This window comes from Aptenodytes forsteri, unplaced genomic scaffold (genome assembly GCF_000699145.1).
Source record: "Aptenodytes forsteri isolate BGI_AS27 unplaced genomic scaffold, ASM69914v1 Scaffold53, whole genome shotgun sequence".
NCBI classification, from domain to species: Eukaryota; Metazoa; Chordata; class Aves; order Sphenisciformes; family Spheniscidae; genus Aptenodytes; species Aptenodytes forsteri.
In genome coordinates this window covers 6180214-6192421 of record NW_008795909.1, presented here as the reverse complement: position 1 = coordinate 6192421, position 12208 = coordinate 6180214, and positions in this window count along the sequence as shown.

Sequence of the window (12208 nt, the reverse complement as noted above, 5' to 3'; positions counted from 1 at the left end):
CCATCTTGGAGCCAGCTGGCATTGGCTCTATCTGACATAGAGGAAGCTTCTAGCAGCTTCTCACAGAAGCCATCCCGGTAACCCTCTGCTACCAACACCTGGCCACGCAAAACCAATACAAGCATCCAAGTCAAAATACCGCAGGATGCCAGGAAATATCTTACAGTTATTTAACAAGCAAACTTGAGCCTTGCTTGAAGTGTTTTCAGAATAATCTTCTCCCTGGCTGTGTGCTGGAGGTATACTCGAAGCAAAACAACACACATCTGTGTGCAACTTTAAAACCACATAGTTGCTTCCCCCTGCTACTCCTCAGGCAGAGGCGATGTTGCACACAAAAAAGCACTGCTCTGCATCAGGTTTTCCCCCCCATTTAAAACAACCTTTGTATGGAGAGAGTGGTGGCTGGGAGCAGTTGAGCATGGCAAGGTCACAGCTCCCTGCTGGGACTGTAAGGGGGAATGATGCCTGTGGGTGCGCATCGTGCCCAAGCCCATGGGGTTAGGTTTGATACTGGCAATTGGCTTATTACTGCAGAATACGTATATCGCAATAATTATCCTTTGGAGTTGAACAGTTTCTCTGAGTGCTTTTTTACAGACTGTGCTTGAAAACCTCTTCTTGCAAAACTAAAGCAAGTGTGGGATTCCCCCGCTGCCAAATCCAGCAGCCGGTAAATCCGGCAGAGCTCTCCCGACTGCCATCTCCAAGGACAGTCAGCATGCTGGAGTGGAATTAGGTCCTGGTTTGAAAGAACACGCCTGCCAAAAAATTAAACAATGGATGCCTTCCTGTTTAATTTTAACATTTTAATTAAATTCTTTGCTGCTGTGTGCCTTTGATCTCAGCGAGCTGATATACATGGTGTCTACTGTTGTGTTGTAGCAGCATTTTGTTCTAATCTTGCACGCAGACGGAAGGATGCAGTTGAGTATGGATAAAAGCGCAGAAGCTGCGCGCTGGCAGGTACTGAGTGCATTGCAAACTGACTTTTCCAATTGGTGACCAAAGGCATGTGGATAGGGAGATTATTCATGAGTATGGCTCAGTAGAGCTTCTTTCTGAACATAGTCTCTCCCCATTTTTAATCTCCTTCTGTGAATGGTGCTGCAAGAAGAGTTTCCTTGATGGAATTAACTCATTGAGAGGGCTGAGGCCAGGAGCTGAGATTTTTATTGCAAAACAGAATCAGTGGGATAATTAATAAAGTTTGATCCCTCAGGCAGAGAGCAGAAGCAAGGCTGTATGGCTTTACCTGGGCACACCTATTGATTAGTCCCAGCCAAGTGCCCGGTTTGAGAGCATCTGGCAGGCTGCTGGCTTTCTACGCAGCATGCCAAACGTGGCTACCGAGTGGCACGTAGCCAAGCAGCCCCACTGCAGCTGATTTCTGAATGTGTGGAAGAGTCTTCGAATAAAGACGTGGTTACACGTTTCCCCTGCGCTGTTGGTGGCTGGGCTTCGATGATGACGGGAGGACGTAAGCGAGCTGGGGGTGTATTCATGGTATTTTCGTGGCAAGGAAAGGTATTAGAGTGAGCTCCCTCGTGTTTTATAGCCTGGGACAGGTGACTGAGGGGCATGTGGAGTATTTGTCCTTTGCAATTTGGGCTGTACCTTGATGTCAGGGAAGCGGCCGTCACTGCTGCAACAAATAGAGTCATTGGTAGAGCTGATTTGGAAAAAGGAATTTCATTTCCTTGGGGGAAGAATAATTTTTAACCTCAATTTCCATTGGAAACTTTGGCATTCTGGTGAGATTGTGAGCGAAGAAATATTTTTGCCAGAAACTACAATATTTCAGCTCAAAATATTTCTGTAAAGAAACAGTGGTCAGGTCGTATTCTCCTTCTCCTCTCCGCAGCCCAGAGCACTCCCTTGCGATGCCCCAGACTTGCTCCTCCTGGAGGAGTCAGTGATGGATCACGTCAAGCGTGACCCTCCTGCGCATCAGGGCGGTGTGGTCTGGCCATGGAGCCTGATTTACAAAGCAGGGGCAGCACGAGGGGCCAACCCAAACTCCTTGGAGGCACTGCAGTAACGTTCCCAGAGCAGATAGCGCAAGGCCTTAGCATTGGGACTTGCAAAGAAGAGCTGACATTTTTGGAGGGAAGATGATAACTTTTTTGGAAAAAGATGAGCAAGTCTAAAATGCAGAAAATGTCCTGGTGGAAAATTTTCATCTGACTTTTAAGATGGCATGTGTATATTGGTGTTGTAGTTTATGTTTATATTGTGTGCCTAGCCCTTTTTTTGGTCAAAAGTGGAGGTTTTTCAGAGCTGCACAGAGGCAGCACAGTCCACTCAGCGAGCCGCGTTCGTGAGCGTTCTAGTTTTGCTGCATTGGCTCCGTGGGCTGTGCACGCTCCCGCTGCTGCCGTTGCAGCCTGTCACTCGTGGCAGGCGGCTCTGCGGAGAGGGTGCCCGTTCCAGCACAAAATCTGTGCCTGTCCAGATTGCGAGGCCCTGGCAGGCAGCAGGAGCTGGCTTCGCGGCGGGCCGACATATGCAGGGGATGCTGGGTGTGCCACGCGGCAGAAAGCCTCCTGCTGCGCGTGTTACGGCACCTCCCGGGGAGGGACGATGCCGTGAAAATGAGCTCCTTGCCTGCGGTCCTCTGTGGCCTGGTGGCACTCCCCGCTGTGGGGACCAAGTGCTGTCACTGCTTTTTTTTTTTCTTTTCTTTTTTTCATCCCCCCCATCATGGTTTTCACAGCAGAACAACAGCAACGGGACTGAGACGGCCAAGTGCTGTCACTGCTTTTTTTTTTTCTTTTCTTTTTTTCATCCCCCCCATCATGGTTTTCACAGCAGAACAACAGCAACGGGAGACTGAGACGGGGCTTGGGTCTCATGGCAGAACCGATCCAGCACAGCTCGTGTTGCTGAGGAGTTAAATAGAAAAGCTCTTTCTGCCATACAGCTCACCATGGCATAGTTCACTCATTTTCAAAAATAGTTTTCCATCTTTTTGTTTAGGTGCTCATTAGCACTGGCCACCCATGGGTGCAGAGTTGGTTGTTAATGCAGCTGAAGAGGCTCTGACAGAGCTAATAAATGGTTTTTTGCGTGGTTTAGTCCCTAAAAAGTAGTGACTCAGCAATGATCAAACGTCTCTCATGGGACAAACAGTTCCCAGCTATTCCCAACTTGCAATAAAACCTGCGTGTCACTGGGCTGCTGGGAGGCAGGGCTCGAGTACCCCACATCTGTATTACTTCTGCACAGAGAGATTGCTAAGCGTGTCCTGGGTGTTAGGACAAGAGTACTCTTGCTTGGTTTAAAAGAGATTTTTTTTTTCTGGGGATTTTTACACTCCACCCCGTGATGCGCTTTGGGATGCATTCAGCTTTCTCTTCTGAATAGGGCTCCAGATGATGGAAATAAATTATCATAAATTAGAATAGATTGCACTCTTCAGCATCTCTACATCTGTCATTATGTTTCTTTAACAGTTCAGTTTAACATTTATACACACTCTGACAGCAGCTACTGGTGTGTATGCTATAAATATTGGCTTGGAGAAGACATTAATGGAGTTTAGGTAAACGTTTGATGCCGCTGAGATTCTGTTCCATATGGTGGTACGCAGCGAAATCGGATTCAAAGTGCCACATATAGAGCTCTTGTATTCCCTATAGACTGGCCTCCTGGCATTGCATCAGCTTCACCAAGAAAGCACAGGTGCCTTCAAAGAGGAAAGTGAGCTTCTTGCAGTCTATTCTGGTTTTTACCACCTGTATTGTTTACGATGTTTAAAGCCAACGCGTAGCATGTACGGATGGGAAGGGCCCAGGGAAAAGAGACATCTCGCAGAAGCAGCGGTCAGGAATTAGGTGACGAGCTGCGGGAGCGCTCTGCTTTGAACATGTGTGAAAAAAACCCACGTGATTTTTCTGGCCAAGATGCCATTTTATTAGTTAACTGAGTACAGGGCGAAAGCTTTGCGTGTTGGTTGGTCACGGCTGCTAAACCTGAAATTTGTGACTCAACCCCTGACAAAACTGTCACCAAACCCACACGTGGGGAGCGTTGCTTCAGGGTTTGAGGAGTCTGGCTTGCGTCCCACTGACTTGCAGGAGGACAAATAGCCGAGACTGTCATGGCAAGAGGCAGGAAGAAATATATTGTGGTCCCTCTGGTGTTCCTTCCATCACTCAACAGAATTTGGATGTCTTCCACAAGTTGTTTTTTGTTGTTGTTTTGCTGGTTTGGGGTTTGTTTTTTTGGTTTTGCTAATTGCAACACCTTGATTAGTGTAGCCTGATGATGTGGCTGCCTCCTCTGCAGTATTTCTCTGATTTACCCTGTTTTCAAGCTAGCATTAGGGTAGGAAGTGTGTTGCTTGGCTTGGCACTGTGGAGGGGCAGTTGGGGTAAAGCAGCCGGGCAGCCCAGCCTCTGCGCCTGATGTGGGGCCCTGGGAAACATCTGGCTCATGCTGGCCCCGGGGCACATCTGCTGCAGAGAGGAGCGTGGCTGCTTCGTTTGCCCCCGCGTGATGCAATGTAAGTAATGAAGTAACCGTAATGTACAAACTGGCTCAAAGCAGGGCAATCCGAAGAGAAAAGTGCTCTTCACACTAAATTGCTAAAGGTCTTTATGATGCCAGTGAATTAAAAATCTGAGAAGAAAAAGCCCTCCAGTGCTGTAAGTTCAAGACACATCTTTTAAAAGCTGCTGGTGGGGAGGGGAAGAGATAACTTATCTGAATGGAAATGTATTTACACTCTATCTTGTACAGTTCTGGGTTACTGCAAAGAAAACTCTGCGTTCCCGTTACTTGGAGAGCTGGAGAAATTTTTGCACAGACTGAATGGGTTTCTGTGATAATGTTACCCCTTTTGATCTGAATCATTAGCCAAATTTTCAGACCTTTGCAGGTTATTTCTTTTAAAAGAAGAAGTTGCTTCAGATGTTTCAGTGATACACTCATGTTTATTCACACTGGCAGTACGGAGGAGCCTGGTGCGCTCCTGCGTCCAGTGAGGGACACCGTGTTCACAGCCTCCTTCCCCCCGGCTGGGCAGAAAGCCCGCTCTTACCTTTTCTCAAGTTTCCATGTTTTATTGTTGTTCTGACTGCTTGTGTGGTTCTTCTGCCTCAACTTTCCTTTTCTTTCTGGCTCCTGTAGAAAAAAATGTTTTGCAAACCCATTAGCAAAATCCTCCTTCCTAGAGCAAAACCTTGCCCCTGATTTTCCGTTGAACAGCTAGTTGTGTCTGTCTGAGCTTGAGGCTTGCATTTATGTCTCTTGAATGATGCTATAAAGGAACTAAACTGTATTTAAAGAAAGGCAGCATTTACATTCGTCTGATGTTAAAGACATTTTAGCCCAGCCAACAAGATTTCATGGTGAGCCTTGCTCCAGCAAGGAACCCTTCAGCCTTCTCCAAGCTGAAAGAGAAGCTGGACTCTGGGGAGCAGTTTCAAAGCATTGAAACTCTTTTATCGTTATTTGTTGTATTTCTTTTCCGCATCTTTTGGCTCTTTGAGGCCTGAACACTTCAGACCTGGACACTCTGGGTGCAGCCCCTACCACGTAGCTATGACAGGCACAGGTTTCTTCGTGATGCCCTCATATGTGCATGCTGAATTTGAGAAGGGATGTGCAGCGGGAGGAAATTCATGTAAACAATCTGCACGGGATCACTTGTCATGAGAGTATCTCCTTGAATTGTTTATTTAATTGATTGCATTTTTAAAATTTAGCTCTGATCTAGACTGTAAAGATACTCTTGGGTGAAGGGGAGAGAAAGGACCCCTTATTCTGGGTGGGGTTTTCTGTTTGTTTTCAAATATACACGATGTTCTCATGGGAAATGGGTCTATGTACTTCTTTTTTTTTTTTTAAACCTGCCAGGTTTTAGCTTTCACATATGACTGATATTCATAAATCCCAAAGCTATTTCTTTTAGGCTTTCTGTTCCCATAGTAAACCTAGAGATGACCTATTCCCAGTTCCTGCTGTCACCTGTACCTGGCTGAAAGGCCCTTCAGGGTAGGACGGGAGAAAAGTCACGCTTTTTGCACTCCAATCAGTGCTGGATCTCGGAGTTTAAAAATATCACAAGTGAAAAACATGGATGTGAGTCATACAGAAAACACCCTTCATTTCTAAGGGAATATAAATATCAGAGAAACACATTCTTCAGATGTTTCCTCCTCCTGAGAGGTAGCCACATCTAAGATTTCTGTTTGAAGTGTTCAGTCATAAACATTGGTCCCCTGCTGTCAGAGTGACCACTAGATACAGGAGATGCCTATTAAATGTTAATAGCTTATACTGTGCCAGGGCTACATCAGTCACAAGAGTCTGAGCGAGCTTTGCACAAAGGGAAAAAGTGGAGAAGGCTGCGACTTCATTTCTCGGGTCAAGATACTCCAGCGATCACAGTCTGCAGTAAATGCCTCACTTCTGGAAAGTTTGGTGCTCGCTTTGCACCTAAATGCTCATCCACATCTAACACATCTGGTGTCATATTCCAGGACAGCGTATCTACATGCTTTTGGAGGAGTGAGCTCTTTCTTTTCAGCCGTCCCCTTTGCCCCTCAGCAGCTGGGAGACTATGATTTTGTATCAGCCAGGCTTAGTGGTATTTTTGAAGTAAGCACGTGTTAAAATGCATATGCATTTCCCTGTGTTTTTACAAGATTAATATTTTAAAGGCTATTTAATACAAAATTGCTGAAGATTATTTAAATCTGAGACACGCTGGAGAGATCAGAGAACTCATCAGCTGTTGAATTAGTAATGTTGAATTAGACATGAGAAAATCCTTTTCAGTTTAAGTGGCTTTTCTCAGAACTTTTTACATGTTTAATATCTTCATTCATCTTTCTAATAATTGTTCCAGTTTTGGCTTTCCCTGAGTATCCATGCAGATGTGCACAATGCATACAGTTTGGGCCCTGATCCATTCAGCCAAGCTGTACATCCCTGAGGACCATCAGGGAGCCCCAAAACCCACTTGTCTCAGGGATACATTTTCCCCTTGTGGATGCAGTGCAAAGATTGAGCCCTTCATGGACAATTTCATACTTGTATTTGAAAAACCTTCTTGCAGCCTTTCAGTGCTTAAAGGGGGCTTATGAAAAAGATGGCGGCAGACTTTTTAGCAGGGCCTGTTGCGACAGGACAAAGGGGAATGGCTTTACACTAAAGGGGGGTAGATTTAGACTAGATATAAGGAAGAAATTTTTTATGCTGAGGGTGGTGGAACACTGGCACAGGTTGCCCAGAGAGGTGGTGGATGCCCCATCCCTGGAAACATTCCAGGTCAGGTTGGATGGGGCTCTGAGCAACCTGGTCTAGTTGAAGATGTCCCTGCCCACGGCAGGGGGTTTGGACTAGATGACCTTTAGAGGTCCCTTCCAACCCAAAATATTCTATGATATGATTCTGTAACCTGGTTGTGCTGCTGTCTAAGAGAATGGAGATCATGAGTGCTCTTTAGTGTAGACACTTGAGCATTATCTTCCAAGAATCTTAAACTTAAGACTTTGAACTAGGAATAACATTTGCATAATATTTTGCAAGAATGCCACCGTGAGGCTCTGCAAGGGGAATTACAAATATTACAAATACTGCTTTTTTTTCTTCATAACTCTTGGATGGAGTCAGCCTCTCTCCAGTCCCCCTTGATAACAAGCTGCTGTGAGAGCTTAGCAGAGCAATGTGTGTCCTGGTCGCACCAGATGGATTTCATTTGTGTTGCTGTTCATAGTCATGATAGGCAGCAAATGGAGTGGAGCCTGAGGCAGCACTTTGCTGCCTGAAGTTGGTGCCTGATGAATTACGGAGATAAATAAGGCGAGAGTCTGCCTTTGCTTTTCCCTTTGAACGTGCACATAAGTGTTAGGTGGCCCATGTTTGAAGAGACAATGTGAAATGTGCTTTCAAATATTTCCTTGAAGTTGTCTTAATTATTTCATTATAATGGTAAGGAACAAAGCAGAAGAATCAATACGCCTCATTATTGCATCTAAATGCAAGAGAAATTAGCCAGTGAACTCTCCCTTCTCTGGGGAGGATTAATCTTCCTATGCTCTATTTCAAATGTCTTCCAGAAAAATGAAAGGCTTATCACCTAGGAAACACGCAGTCCTAATCGCCCAGGTCTGGCACTTGGATTTACAGGCGGGGAGGGGACTCTTAGTTGGTCTTCTGAAGCACCAAATTAGATCGTTTTGCTTATGTCTAACTGTCGTAGTTGGAGTTTTGTAGCTGGGTGATTTGAATGACAAACGTTAGCGGGACATGCACCACACGTCATCCCGAGATGCCTTGGCTGGCTCTGGATGAGCTGGTGGACCTACTCAACACCAGGCAGTGCCACGTGGAGGGGAATGGGTTGGGTCCTAATGTGATGCTGTCAATGGGGCAGTGCTAATTAGCTCAGCTTCTCAGCAATGAAGTGCTGTATTGATGAGTCTATAATGCTTACAGAGCTATCTTGTTTACCTTTGCACTGTACAATACATGCTTTTTTTAATAGCTATATGAGACTCCAAGAAGATATCATTTTCCTGTGGCCTGGTGGCTAATAGCTGCAAGATGCTTACAGGTGATCCTGGTGGGACTTGATTCTTCACCCTTGAATTAGTCACTAAATTGAAATGACAAAAACATTTCCTGCATACTAGGTTTAGTGTAGCAATAAATTCTGGTTCCAGCTCCTTGCTGTCAACTTGCACCAGGCGAATGATATCTCGTGATACTTTCTACTAGGTTGATTATAAGAATTTCAAGCTGTGACACAGATGTAAGATGATTTCAGATGGAGTGTGAAATGAATAAATTCATCTTTATATCAAATGTGTTTAACTCCCACCCCCCCCAAGGTCTGACTTTCTTTAGATTTTGTCATTTGTTGTCATGTGTCATCCTGGTGGAAATCCAAGACGTGCTTCCCCAGAATACTACCACATTTTTGCACAGGTGGATCATGCCCAGGGAGAGAAGGGTTAGGTTTATTCCTTGCCTGCAAACCCACCTCAGTGTAAAGAAGACTCAGCAGCTAAAATATGAAGTCTAAATAAAAGAAAAACAGGGCCATTTCTTTGCATAACGCTGGGGAAATCAGCCTTACAGTTCACAAACTGAGATGACAGCTCGCTGTAGGGAAAACTTCAGTCCATCATTATTTTGCATTTTTGGGTTGCATTACTCATGGCAGTTTATTAATTAGTTTCTATTTTGCACTCTTTCTTAGAAGAAAAAGATTTCAACTCATTATGTATCACCCTTGTACCTTTCTTCCTTCCCAAATTACTCTTTGTATCATGGTCAGTTCCCATCTTTCCTGGCTGTCGAGTTGATTAACTGGGTGATGCTGACTGGAGGGCATGCGATGGGCCACTGATGCACCACCTGATTATGTGGTCATGGAAACCCCCGGAGGTAAGACCTCTGTTATCAAAATAAATTGGGATTTTTTGCCAACTAATGGTTGGCTAAGCTTGCACTAATGCTAGATTCTGCTGGATGATGCGCTATGGAAGCCAATTAGCCTTTGCTGATAAGCTAGGCTTTGATTAAGCTTTTCCAGGCTTTCTCATCGCAAGAAACATGCATTACTCATTGAACATGCAAATGCATTTGCAGTGTGTAATTACAAAATTTTCTAAAGGAGCAACCTATTTTAAACAGGGCTTTGATTCACTCTTATTCCTTCGTTGCGCTTACCAACTCAGTCACACAGTTTAATTCAGCAAACGTAATTGACTGGTTTTAGGAGTTAAAATATCCTGTTGTTGAATGTTTTATGCTTCAAATACCAAATATAATGAAGACCACTGCGGTGGGTACGTAAGCTGTCTGCAGCCACTCTGAAAGCCTTGCCCTTTGCAGCGAGCCTTTGGGAAGCAGTGGGCTGGCAATGCTGTGATCCACAGCTTGAGCCAATTTAAAAGGGATCTTGTCCCGATAATGCTGAGAACGAACTCTTTTCCTGTAGCCATAGGCAGGGATAACTTACCCTGCTGAATGTGCAGCTCGTTGCACTTGATGGGAATTCATTTATTGATCCAATTAGCTCCCGACCTGTTTACAGGGTGATTGTGGATAAAACAACGTAATTAAAATTGATTATGGCTGTGTATCATGTCTTTAATCTTTGACACTCAGGATTTGGATATTATGGCATGCTGATATGGTAGCTGATAATGGATTGTGAAGAGCATCAAGGAGTTAACGTATTTTCACACTCCTTAGGAATACATTTTCTCTATTACGTTCTCATGTATCGTGTTGTTAACTGAGTGACGGTATCATGTTTCTTACCCGGTCATACATATTATCATAGCTTTAGTTGCTTCATCTAAGAGATTGCGTGAGCTTGTATATCTGCATCTGTATCTGTATGATGCTGCTTTTGAAAAAAGCCTAGGAAATGGAAATTTTGTTTCCAGGTCTAATTCATAGTTACAGTTCTCGAGTGTTACAAAGGCATTCCTGTAGCTAGATGGAATAAATACTTCCTATTCGTGGTGCCTTTAGTTTATTGCATGCCTAATGACATGGAAACCAGTTTTCCTATTCAGAGTTATATACTGTGGTACACTGATGCGATCTAAGTTTGGCCTAGTTAGCGTTTTCTGATTGAAACGTCTTGCAAAATTCTCAAATCGGAACAGAAGGAAGAAACACAGAGGTGGGCAGTGTCATGCCCCATCTGCACTTTCCCTGTTGTACATCCCATCTCCTGTGGCATGGCTGCAGCCTCAGAGGTGAGTAACGGCAGGAACAGAGCTGCTCTATCCACTGGGCCCATATGCACCATCTCGTGCACTTTCTCCCCCAAACTCTAAGTGCTGCACCAACACCTGGGGTAGGGGTAATGCTCTGGCAGCGGTTGTCCCTGCCACAGGGGGACCAAATCTACTGCTGCTGTTACAGAGCCTCTGAGATGCTCTCCGGAGTCCATCGGCATTAGTGCCTTGGCACTTTAGCAGATGCTTTTTTTCCCCCTTTTTTTTTTTTTTTGCTTTTTTGGGGGAGAGGGAACCAAGGGTTTGACTCCTGCAGAAAACTGTGGTTGAGAGTCGTTATAAGCCCCAATCCTGCGGGAGTAATCTTGTGTGTGATACAGGTTTTGCCCCTTTCGCAGATTATGATTGATAACTTCAGCTTCCCATACCTCAGCACTGGGGCTGGTGGGTTCAAGAAATGCTTGATATGAAGGCGTACGTAGAGCGTGGGCATCCTTCACTTGTGGGGCTTTGCTCTCCCAGCCCGCGCCCTCTTGCTAAGCCAGCTCCCTCTGCTAATCGCGCGGATACTCCCAGGTTTTCAGCTAACGATCACAGAGCAGACTTCTCTTCTTGCTCTAAAGTCACGTGTCTATCCTTTTCCAAATTAGCAGTTTTCAAGTGTCCCACTGGACATTTGGCCTAAAATAGCCTGAACACTTCTGCTGTTTTATTGTCACCGCCAGCCTTCATGCATGTACGCAGGCTCCGGTGAGGCCGCAGTCTAAATGTGTGCACCATTGCAGCCTTTCTTTAAATTAAATCCCATCTATGGTAGGAATTTTGCAAGGGAAGGTTCCGGGACTGATGTTTGAGCGTGAATATCTGAATTATAATTTAAATTCTACAGCATTTAGGCTTAAAAAGAGTTTTTATAAAATCTTAAGAATTGTAATTCTTTCCCATTCTATCAATAGTAACTGCAAACTTGAGCCTATGCTGCAAAAGGCGTGGAGGCAAAGCATTCCGTTAGCGAGAGAACACAAGTGCCTTTTTCATCTGAGAAAAATTAGCAAAAAGGAGACAACTTCCAGCAAACTATGGCTTCTGATCCACAAGCTGATAAAATCTGCATATTAGTCACAAGTTATTTTTCCAGATTTCCAGTCTATTCTGTTTTCTTAATTAAAGATGCCGAAATCCTCATTCAGTCCTTTCAGTCTCTGTTTTGTAACTAGTATACTTGGGGGGGGACGGGACACACCCTCAAAATCATCACCACCACCGTTATTATAGCTCATATCTGGCACGTTGTGAGTTGTTTTTGTCTCAACCAACAAAGATGAGTTATTTTTCCAGATTTCCAGTCTATTCTGTTTTCTTAATTAAAGATGCCGAAATCCTCATTCAGTCCTTTCAGTCTCTGTTTTGTAACTAGTATACTTGGGGGGGGACGGGACACACCCTCAAAATCATCACCACCACCGTTATTATAGCTCATATCTGGCACGTTGTGA